The following is a 12,417-nucleotide window of genomic DNA, read 5'->3' on the forward strand; positions in this document are numbered from 1 at the left end:
TTCTTGTCTATTGTCTATTGTCTAAAGGGGCCTCCTATCAGATTTCTTAATTTAGTACAGAAATATTATGAAATAATTTATTTTTTATGTTTTGGTTGTGGGTGATTTCCATGTTGCATTTTAACAATTGTATTTTCTGGGGTAACGTGATATAGTTCTGAAAGATGAGTTGGTTATTTTTTTCTAATTTCTATCAATTACCTCATAATTCAAAATAAATTACCTGCATTAAATTAAAAATATTTTCTAAATTTTTGAATTTAATGCTGTCTTAACTGTATGGGAACGGTTTTTTTTAATCCATGAAGATATAGACAAGCTAGAGGGCAACTTGAGAAAGACCAAGCAAGAAAGGATTCCTTCCTCAGGTAGCAGAGCTACAGATGCTGGGAGCTGTGTGAGTATGTGTAGACAAAATGAACCATTCTGATGTTCTGGCGTTAGTCCAAAATTGTCATATTTCTTGGTCAGTCCCCATGCAGATTCTGTCCAACATCAGTTGGGCATGGCTGCTTCTCCCTTAAGACAAGGTTGAGAAAGTTCCAGATAGGACGCAAAGTCATGGAATTCTTGACAGCGTACTCATTAAAACATTGTGCACTTCTCACTTTCTTTGAGTAGAATCCGAGCCAGTGTAGGAAACTAAACTCTACTACTGGTTTTTGTAATGTTCTAAATCAGCTAAATAAGATAGTTATTTGAAGAAACACCCTCCAGCTGGTTCTGGATTTTTGAGAATTGCCAATGCAAAAATGGTGATTTTATCTGACTTTCTTATTTATTTATTTTGTTATTGATTCTCTAAAATACCATATATATATATATATAATATATATATATATATATACATATACATATATATATATACATATACATATATATATATATATACATATACATATATATATACAGTACGAGTTATGTGTACTTTTTAAGTATTTATTGTTTTTAAATTCACAGATATGCATGACTATTATTTTAGCTATTTAGGTATTATTACAAAAACAAGTGAATGGCCTGAGGACCTGGAGACCACCTCCTGTTGCCCACTTTTTATGACACATTCTCTAACAACAAGAGGCCAGAGGATTTAGTCAGCCCTGTGGCTTGCGTGGGTTATGACAGTTAGGTCTGTTGTTGCCCTCCAGTCCATGAATCTGCACTATCTAAACATCCTTTGTGTTATGATGCATGAATTACACCTCTAGCTTTGCTATTTAATAATTCTCATCAATATATGAATACTATTCAATAATGAAATTTTGTAGCCATTATAGTACATAAAACTAAACAAATAAATTAAAATTCCCTTTTATTAACTATAGAACAAACTCTTTTCTGTTTTAAGCTTGAATGTATATAGTAAATAGTACACTCACTAATTTAAAATATTCAATCATATCATTAAATTTATTACATAAAGTATACTTACTTAAAAATACTACACAATTACAGAAAAAATAAATAATTATCATAGTACTTCAAGAGCTGCAAAAGAATGCTTACAAAAATGTAACATTAAACTACCACCAGAAACCTTTGAATGGACAGATATCAGACCCGAGGATATAATCAAATCTGTTAAAAACCTAAGCAACTCTAGCAGTAGTGACATATACAACGTGTCCAATAATGTCTTAAAGAAAATTATTCCAGGTATTGTTGTTTCGTTACAATATGTTTTAATCTCTGTTTCAATGAGAGCTATTTTCCTGAAGAACATAAAATTTCAAGAGTTTGTCCAGTGTTTAAGATGGGTTAAAAAAATAAACCTGAAAGTTACCGCCCATTTCTATAGTTCCGGTTGTTGTTAAATACTTGAAATCCTGGTTTATAAGCAAATTTCTAATTATTTTGAAACAAACAACCTTGTAAATTCTATGCAATTCGGTTTTAGGAGAAATAAATTTACCTTTCAAGCCCTAGACAAATTAGTTAGAGATGTCTCGCAAGCCTTTGAAGAAAAGGCAATTGCTCAGGCCACTTTATGTGACCTGAACAGGGCTTTTGATTGTGTTGATATCAATGATCTTACCATTAAATCCATGAAATTATCAAACTCATGGATTGGGCAGTGTACCTCTCTCATTTCTAAAATCCTATTTAAGCAATAGAAAGCAAAATGACTTGCCGTTGTCAGTCTCTACCATAACAATCTTTATGCAGATGACTCAACATTTTTAAATACAGGCAATAGCATTGAGAAACTAAACACTCTAACACAAAATACTTTATTGGACGCTTCAAGCTGGTTTAAAAACAATGGTTTCCATCTAGTGTATCCAAAACTCAAAATATCCTGTTCAGTTTACGAAAATCTGTAAACTCTCAAAGCAATCTATCTAATCATGGTAAATGCTTGGGAATCATTATTGACAGAAATTTTAATTCAAGCTGGTTTAAAAACAATGGTTTCCATCTAGTGTATCCAAAACTCAAAATATCCTGTCCAGTTTACGAAAATCTGTAAACTCTCAAAGCAATCTATCTAATCATGGTAAATGCTTGGGAATCATTATTGACAGAAATTTTAATTGTGATGCCCATAATAATTATCTTTCAACTAAGTTATCTAGGGTTATTTATCTTCTCATACGGCTTACACTCTACGTTAATACAAATTATGTAAGAACGGCTTATTTTGCCCTTTTTCAATCCATTATAAGGCATGGACTAGTAGTGTGGGGCAATGCAAGTAAAATTAATAACATTCTTATCCTTAAAAAAAATCTATAAGAATTATTACTAACTCACAGCCACTTGAACATGGTAGACCTCTTTTTACTATTTGTAAAATTCAGACCATAATAAACCTGTATCTTATTGATCTTATGAAATATATCTTTCAAAACCCTCAATAGTAAAGCCTAGTAGTATAAAACACTCCCACAATACCAGGAATAAAAATGCTACATGCATCTATTAATTTTAATAGATCGAGCAAAACTCTTGAAAGCCATTCTGTTATTGCATTGAGGGTGTACAACCATTTGTTACCCTTAGTCCCAAAGTACAATAAAAACATATTTTTGAATAAATATTACTTATAGCTGTTAGATAACCCATTTTATGCACTGGACGAGTTCTTCTGATTAAAAAACATTTTATTTTAAATTCCCCAATGCCACTGGCTGTATTTGAGTATTGTGGTTTATGTTTGTGTAACTTAAGATATAATTAATCTAAGTTTTATAACTGACTTGGCTATATTTATAATGAAAGCTGTAATGAGACTTTGTCAATGATCTTTATTTTATGGCAATAAAAAATGTTGATTGGTTGATTGATTGATTAATATTTAAATGTGCAAGGGACACAAGAGCTAAATTTGTATTGTGTCTTTAAAACCTACTTATATTGTATACAAGTCAATGATTATCCACACCATAATTTTATGTGCAATTTAATAGTGTGCGAATACCTAAGTCATTTATTATTTATGGCTTAAATTGTAATTGGAAATTAAATTAATTTAATCAGCCAAAAAAATACACTAAACAAAAAGTAAAAATAATAAAATTAATAAAGATGAATTGTAGTTGGTGTTTTGTGTACTAGTACTCCAATTCACTGTCTGCCTATTCTCACTGTCTGAAGAGATCCAGTAAGATAGATATGGTACAAATGCAAGAGTACTTTCTCTATGCCTAAATGTGTCCACCATTTTTGTGTCAACAATTATCAGCCTGTCTGAATTTTGCCAACCTTTAGCAAGATATTTGAAAAACTGTTCTTGATAATAATGCTTTGATTTTCAAATAAAAACAACAGCTCTAAAATGAACGGTTTGGATTCAGAAAGGGCAAATCTACCATGGGAGCAATAGCAAGTCTCGTAAATATGGTTTTAGAGGGATGAGAGTTAGAATTTCACGTTAAGTGTGTTTCTCTGCTTCTCAAAAGCATTCAGTTGTGTTGACCACAGTATACTGCTAGATGAACTACTACTCTTAGACATAGAATACAAAAAGTCAAAATTTCAAACCAATTGTCGGATTCAATTAATCTGAGTTACACCCCCTCAGGGATCTATTCACAGTCCAGTTCATCTTCCTTTCATTGCAGCGTCTGATATCTGAGGCTGTCTCAGACTTGACTCCTGGAAACTGGAATAATTTTCATCTGAAGAGATCTAAACTAAGTAGGCGACGAAGGAGCTTAAAACAACCTTTACATCGTTTTGATATCAGAGACACCTATAAATAGGTAAAGTGGCAGTCTCAATCTTCTTCGTCGCCAACTTTCTTTTGATCTCTTCAGATGAACATGACTCCAGATTCCAGGAGTCAAGTCTGAGACAGTGTCAGATACGAAACGCTGCAAAGGTGAACTGGAGCTAAATTCAATATACAAATTGAATTAACTCTTCTTACCATAGCTACATTATGTGTACAAAACTCGGTTACTCCACCATGCTTAGAGATTATGTCAGAAACGTCATACTTGATTTTGCACCTGATGAGACAATGTGACTGTCGCTTCACCTATTCACAGATGTGTCTGATATTGAAAAGAAGTAAAGGCACGAAACGATGAACAGACAGCTAACAGATTCCTGGCTATTTTCATCCTTGGTAAAGTGGGCTTAACCTATCATACCCCCCCCCCCCCCAAAACAACTTACACCTCGACCTGAAGAACGCCGACAGAAAGCACGAACCGAACTATGACACTAAAACTGACAATAGGCCTATAGATGCGACAATGCCTATACATCAGACTTAAACAAAATTTCAAAATCTATAAACCAAAATAAAGAAATCTGGACAATAATAAACAACTAAAGACGACAAAAACAAGCCCCTATCTCTTGAAATAGACAACACGATGATCAACGACAATAGACTAAACCACTTCTTCATCACACAAGGAAACCAATCAACTACCACCTAAAAATTCATCTGGTTTCGACATATCAAATAAAATTATTAAGACTGCCACCAAGAGCACACACACACACACCCCCACACATTCACATGACACCGTCAGTGACATCAAGATTGATTTTGACGACTCCCTAGTCTTCAAGACTACGGTGAAGAGGACCAAGGTAAAAGGTTCATTTCGTCATCGACTTTCTTTCGATCTCTTTAGATGAACAGATACTACATGCTGCCATAAAAGGCAGGTGAACTGGAGCTAAATTCAACATTCAAATTGAATTAACTCTTCTTACTGTAGCTACGTTATGATTCTGTTTCAGCACAAAAACAAAGTCAAATTTGGAATTTCAAACCTTTATCAATTTCAACAATTGTGTCCAAATATCAATTAACAATATTAATATCACAAAAAGTTTTGAAAAATCAACTGTTGTAAATTTTCAACTGCTAGTAAAAGATTTTGTCCGGATTTCAGCTTACCATGTAAATGAGGTCTTCCGGAAATTCTGGTGAAGTAGATTAAAGGGCAAATTCAATAATTTCTTATGGCTTTTGACCTGATAAATGGAATAAAAAAGGTCCCAGAACTGTAAGTTAAGTAGTTTGTGAGAAAACCAGTGTCAAATGCAAAAAACAGAGTGAAGAAACACATTTTTTATGTCTGGGCAAGAATAACTTTGTTATTTCACTGAGAAACACAGAAAGCGAGTAGATGTTTGATTAAATGAATTTTAATTCATAACAGTATAACACGCCTTTTACATTTTACTGACTAACTTTGTTCATTATTCATTAAACAAATTCAATTCCCATTGAGAAATTGTAAATTTCAATGCTTAATTGAAAAATTATTTAATAGACTAGATTGATTTTAGCAATGCTTTCAAGTGCTTCTGTGCTTCAACATAATGAATGGGTTGATTTAATCTGATTTAAAAACACAATGATAATTTGCAGGAAATTTTTATTTCATAAGTTGGCAATACAATAAACAGCTGTTCAACATTGATATGATTTAAATTGTAGAATTGAACCCTTTGCCATCGGATGGGTGTTTTAATGATTGTCCTCTCAAGTTGGATGGGCCACTTTACTGCCCACAGCTGTTTCCGTGGCAGCTCGATTGATGAACTAACCTCATTGTCCTGTGCAGTCGGCACGGCCACTATTGTGCCAATGGCCGCTTTGCTCTCTGCTCGGTTAGTTAAACTCCCATTGTGCTTTGCCAGGTTGGAACGTATTTTTGCTTATCTAATACAATTGTGAATCACCTTGGGTTTTTTAATAATTAAAAGGCCAATAATAAATTTAAATTACATTGTTTTAATTCATTTAACAACTTAAGGTATCTATTTTTTTAGTTTTCTGATTTTCTTTGGAATATAATACAATATTAGTATTAATTAATATTAATAAAAAACATTGAAAATGCAAAAAATTATGTAATAACATACAAAAATACATATAATTTTTTGTTGCTGTTGACACAAAATAATTTTTGAAGTCTTTTTCTGTATGATATTTTTGAAAAACAAAGTCCAACACAAAGTCCCTGGTTTACTCTCACAAGTATCACATATTAATTTTGTTCGTTTCCTTGACGAACCTTCACCCTCGTCCACTGCAAACAATACAGTCCTTCAATTTTTTACCTTCAAGAGGCATCAATACATGAAGCTTGCCATTCAAACGTTCTTTCTTGTTCAATGCTGGGTGGCCTGCTTCTTTTGTTTTTATTTTGTTTGTCCCCCACTAATTGCTTTACCAGATTTTTCCTGAAAACTCTTTGTCGGACTTTGGCATTTTCTGGTCTATTCTTTGTGAACAGAATGTAAGCATTTACAATGGCTGTTTCAAACAACCAAAAAAAAACCTTCCTCCACCATTTTAGTGACTTGCGGATGAAATGGGTAACTTGAAATATAATGGTCTGTCAGGTCGACACCACCCATCGATTCATTATATTTACAAACAGACTTTGGTTTATTTACACTGACAACGGCTCCCCCTTTCTTGACACGTCTAACTGTTTGTACAGAGGCATCATACAAAGTGCTAAGAACAGTCACGTCATTTGTGTCTTTCCAGTGTACAATAGGAAAATTTATTTTCTTTCTGTATACTTTCATATCTCCTTTTTTTAGATTACTTTTCTGTGTTTTTTTTAGAAGATCTGATTTTTTGTGGGTAACCCTTTGCGATTACGCATTATTGTACCTGTCAAGTGTACTTTCATTTGATGAAGTGCAGATGCCAGTTCTACACTGGTGTAATAGCGATCTGTAAAAATATGAAAGCCTTGTACACTGCCGTAATCGTCTTCCAGTTTCTTCACCAAGTGTAGCACTATTCTGCTTGTTACAAGCAAATCTGGCCTAATCAGAGTTTCTGTAGTTGTCTTAACCTAAGTAAGGTTCTAGCCACAAATATAGCCGGTGCTTGCTTCTGCGATAACAAAAATCTTTATACCCCCATTTTATGGGTTTATCCTTGTTATAGACTTTAAAATGTACTCTGCCTTTAAAGGCAACGGTACTCTCATCCACGCTGATCTTGTGCTGTGGAAACATAATATTTTCTATACATTTTATCCAAATATTGCACTACTTTTCGCACTTTTCAAGAGCGTGTTAGGGTCCTCTTATGGGACCACTACTAATGGGGAGGATGTACATGAAGGTTCCAAAAAATCTGTTTAAACCTTCCTTTAGAAAAAGTGTTTCTTAAAAAAAGGCTGGTAATCTACAATATTAGAAGAAAAATAGTCATCCAATTCTGGGTTAGGATTTAGTCCCATGTTAATTAGTACCCCGAAAAAGGACTTTCATTTCTTTATTTGTCACTTCTGTCCAGTTCCACCAAGTTGATTTTTTCCGCAATGGGGTATTTTTTTGAATTTTTTTCTGTGGCGTACCGGTTGGTTTCATTAATTAGTTCATCTGTAAGAAATAATGTTAAAAATCAAGTTCAGTTTGAGGGGTTTGGCCTTGAGGTGGTTTAAAAGCCATTGTTGAGTACAAATCTAAATTTTTCAAACCCCACATCATTGTCATTCCATTTCCCTCCAACCTGCATCATCTATTTCACCTTCGTTTTCATTTAAAATCTCCATCTTCGTTAGTAGAATCAGGTCCATTTTCATTGTTGTTCTCACTGCCGTGTTCATTTACATTTTCAATATCAAAAGGGGTCTTCATGTTCTATTTCATAATCGGGCCCATCTAGATAAACATTATCTGGATCCTGATCAATTGGGCTTTCCGGCAAAGTATCATTTATTTGATCTATTTCACTTTCGTCTGAATTCATCAAATTGTTCTCCAATGTTAGAATCAACATCGCTTTCATGATTAGAATCGCTATTAGAAATATACTCATCAAGCAATTCTCTAAGATCGTCAGATTTGTCTACATAAACATTTTTGTTAGTCATTTTGATATTAATAAACACACATAGACAGCCTCATTTGCTAAAAACCTAACCATATAACCAAGATACTAAGGTTATACATGTGGTGTAATGTCTTCGGTAATATAGTACAATTTTTAGATTACCCTACCTTTATATGATGTAAAAAATAAGGTATTACTAAAGGTAAACTAGGTACTTAAATCACACTTTTCAAATAGTCACAGTAATCACTCAAAACAGCTGAATAAACACATAACAGATGCAGGAACGAAGTAGTAAGCAACAAGCATTGAAGTAATGGCATGGCTGGCCGTTGACATCATGTGTTTAAAAAGTTTTTTTTTTCGTAAACGGAAGAAATTATAAATATAATCAGTGTTCCCCAACTGTTCTTCAAAAGTTCCAAAATATACCTTTGTTACCATAGTAACTGGATATTGTTTAAAAAAAAAGAAATAAATAAATATGTTGGAATGGCCACCAGAGTGGCCCTACTTAGCGCGTAGGGAAATCACTAGTGGTCACCAGAGTGGCCCCATCCGACCTCACAGACAAAACCAAACACAAACTGCTCCGATCTGAATACAACAATGGCGGCTGCCACTATAGTGGCCTACCAGACCTGAGAAGACGAACGGTCATGAATCAATATAGAGCTGGCACAGAAACGACGTCGTCGGCCACCTAAATGGCCCATCCGAGTGCAAAGGGTTAAGTGATTTTGAGAGCTAACAACTGAGTTTCAGTCCATGTGCGTATTATTCTGTTCGTAGTATTGAGTTTCAGTCTGTGTAAGTATTGTTTTGTTTGTAATAGTTAGTGAATTATTGGAGTAATAATGCCCCTCTTATTTAAAAGTGAAGAATACGCCAATCTAGTGTTTATTTATGGTGTATGTGAAGGCAGTGCTATGGCCGCTGATGAAGAATACAACCAAGGTTACCCTTACCGCAGAATTCCAAATGCTAGAACAATTACAGCTTTCTTATGTTATGGGATCACTTCCAAGTGCAAAGTTCCAGTATGAGCGCTCTTTCCAGCATGATGTTATTTTAGAGAAAAATGTAGCTGATGTTGAACATAGGCCTGTTATTTGTACAAGACGTATTTCTAAGCGGTTCAGTGTTACGCAAATTAAAGTATGGAGACTCAGTAATACAGGCTATCCCTACCATAAACAAAAATACAGCATTTACATTCAGAAAACAATGCCCATCACTTGGAGTACTGCAGTTCGTTAAATACTCATTGTCAGACTTGTTAAGTATATTTTATTTACCAATTAGTCACAGTTCACTCATGATGGTATTAACAATTTACGAAACCAACATTCATGAGCAGAAGTGCAGCGATGGAAGGTAACTTTCAACAGCGTTTTAGCATTAACGTATGGTGTGGTATTATTCATGATCAGCTGATTGGTCCATTTATTTTTCAAGACCGCTTAACAGGTTAGACATACTCACAGTTTCTTCAAGAACAATTATACCGACATTGCCTGAAGATGCTCCTCTTGCAACTCGACGCCAACTGTACTTCCAACGTGATAGTGCGTCACCAAATTTTTGAAAAATTGTTTCCACTTGCTTTAATCAACATCCAAAGAAATGGTCTTGGTGATTCTATATACTGGCCACCAAGGTAATCAGATCATGACGCCGTTGGATTTTGGTTGCACGTGATTGTGGTTGCTCAAGTTTTATTAATAAAACAATAGTTCACTTTATAAATACTAGTTATTAATATCTCATATAACATTAGATAACATTAGATAGATGTGTGTGTTTCGTATGTGTTGGAATGTATAACATAATGGCTCTTCAATCAAAATCACCAGTTGGATTAAATTTGAAACACAGTTAATTTAAATTTATTATTCAAACATTTTATATATCTCTGTGTTTAGGAAAGGTTACATGTTTAATTTACTTGTTTTGATGCCATATGTTTTTGTTGTTTGCAATGTTTTTGTAACCTTCATTCTTATATTTTTTGTTTATATTTTATTTTATACATGCTTTTGATAATGTTACTGAAAAGTAACAAAATATTAAGCATTTCGAGTTGAATAAACGTGTTTTGTTTTCTTTTATACTTATATATATATATTAGAATAATTAATGGTGAACTAAAACCCATAGAGGTTAATGTACACACTGCAGATGGTTTATACCAAAACACGTGTTTGAGATAAAATTAATTTTCAAAAAAATGGTTTTAGTTCACCTTTATTCTAACATAAAGATAACCCTATAATGTGGAGCAATAACATTTTATATATATTTATATATATATATTTAGTTCTTTACTTCACAAAAAAAACGAATAAATATTAACACAAATTTAATGATTTTCATGTGCTTCTATTATTACGTGTTAACAGTTCAGGTGCCAATCGAGACAGGAAAAAGATGAAGGTCGAGAGAGGGGACTGACAGAAGAAGGTCCTTTCCACTTTTAATCTCAAACCCACGCCAATACGGTGAAGATTTATTAATATGTCTGTTTATAAAATACGAAGTTCTGTTGTAATTTGTTATAATTTCATTATTAAAATTTATTTCAATATTAATTTATTGATCTTTTCCCTATTAAATTTATTTTGATGCTGACACTTGGTGGTGGCGAGTTTCATTGGTAGGAATGAGACTGTATTACATGACTTTTATTGCCGATCTGTCATAGGTTGCTCCACCGTGCTTAGAGATTGAGTCAGTAACACTGTAGTGCACTTCATTGTGTGCCTGGTGAAACAATGAGAATGCCAATTGTAGCATTTGCTATATAAGCAAATTAAAATTTAACTACTAAATATTTATGTAGAAATTATATACAAAAATATTTTACAATTTAAATGGTTTTGTTAAAATATAGATAAAATTATTTATGTAATTTCTCAAGAAAGAGTCTGCAAATGTAAGAATGATACAGTAAGACAGCAGTTTTTCTGCATGTTGACTTTGATAACGGGATTACAATAATACGGGTTGTTTAGTTGACACTTAATTTCTATAGCCCTGTGATTGGATAGTCGGAAGCCAATCAAGGGTGTCGGTGATGAGTTAGTTGCCTAAGGAAAGGGTTGGTATAACAACCTCCAACACGTACATCTTGGGAGTCTAGCGTGTTTTGTGAATTTAATTGTTGGTGATATTTCAGTCTTAATTCAAGTCTGTAACAGCATTAGAATCCAAACACTGCATTTAGAGGAAGGTGAAATCGAGCTAAATTTAACATTGTTAGTCCAAAAGTCTTTATACTTTTAATTGGTGGACATGTAGAAGGATTTGGGATATAGGCTTAGGTGAAGACTTCCTGTGTATTCCCTTGAAGGTTACATTTTCTGCTGCCACTGTTACCAAATCCTAATAGTAAATTATTATTTTCATTAATTTGAAACTAATAATACCGATGAGATACGCTTTTAGGTTTTTGGTCATTCTTAGTTAACTACCTGAGGTGTAAAGCCTCTCATGATTGCTTTATTAACCCAGGTTTCCTGAATTATGGCAATATCCAGTCCTGTTGAGGTAAACCTTCTTACCAAAATTGAATTAGCATGATGGAGATTTATCTGTGTAGGACAAGTATTTGTGTTGCACATCTTTCAACCGTCAGTTGAGCTCATACCTCTTCTAGGAAACCTTTGTGTCTCAAGAATCTCGAAGTTTATTGCTGTTCCACATAAAATGATAAATGACATTGTCAATAAATAGGATAATAGTAGGTTCAGGAGTGCAAGTTAAAAACCTTTTCAATACTGTAGAGATGCATGCAAGTGACCTAAGATGGACTGGTATAGCTTTTTACCCTGATATCTAAAACTGCTTTTGGGACAAATAACTACTCTTTGTGTTCTGTTTCCAAAGAGGATTGATAAACATTTATGGAAAGTAAGATAAGTATGTTTAACCTTTTTAACTGAGCTTTAATGTGCATTAGAAGATGAACCACTTACTTACATTACTTTTAACACTCTTTTCTGCAGTACAAATAGTTTTTAAGCAGCATAGAAATTTCTCCAAAGTTAGGTGCCATACATGAGGTAGTTTTGCACATATGCATAGTAAACGTAGAGAAGGAACTTGATCTTTCACCTCCCTTATCTATTTGAAATAATCAG

The 12,417-nt window shown here is 33.6% G+C and overlaps 1 protein-coding gene across 2 annotated transcripts in view; it reads left to right on the top strand.

Annotated features, from left to right (window-relative positions):
* Window positions 1-12,417, top strand: part of LOC124363237 (protein saal1) — a 104,782-nt gene that overhangs the window by 24,856 nt on the left and 67,509 nt on the right. Inside the window, exon 2 of one of the 2 annotated variants that reach the window (XM_046818409.1) lies at window positions 10,678-10,776. The exons of the other annotated variant lie outside the window; for it this stretch is intronic. The gene's annotated coding sequence lies outside the window, so the exon portion shown is untranslated. The remainder of the gene's footprint in view (window positions 1-10,677; window positions 10,777-12,417) is intronic. 2 annotated transcript variants of the gene reach the window in all.

The sequence above is a fragment of the Homalodisca vitripennis genome, chromosome 5 (assembly GCF_021130785.1).
Source record: "Homalodisca vitripennis isolate AUS2020 chromosome 5, UT_GWSS_2.1, whole genome shotgun sequence".
NCBI classification, from domain to species: Eukaryota; Metazoa; Arthropoda; class Insecta; order Hemiptera; family Cicadellidae; genus Homalodisca; species Homalodisca vitripennis.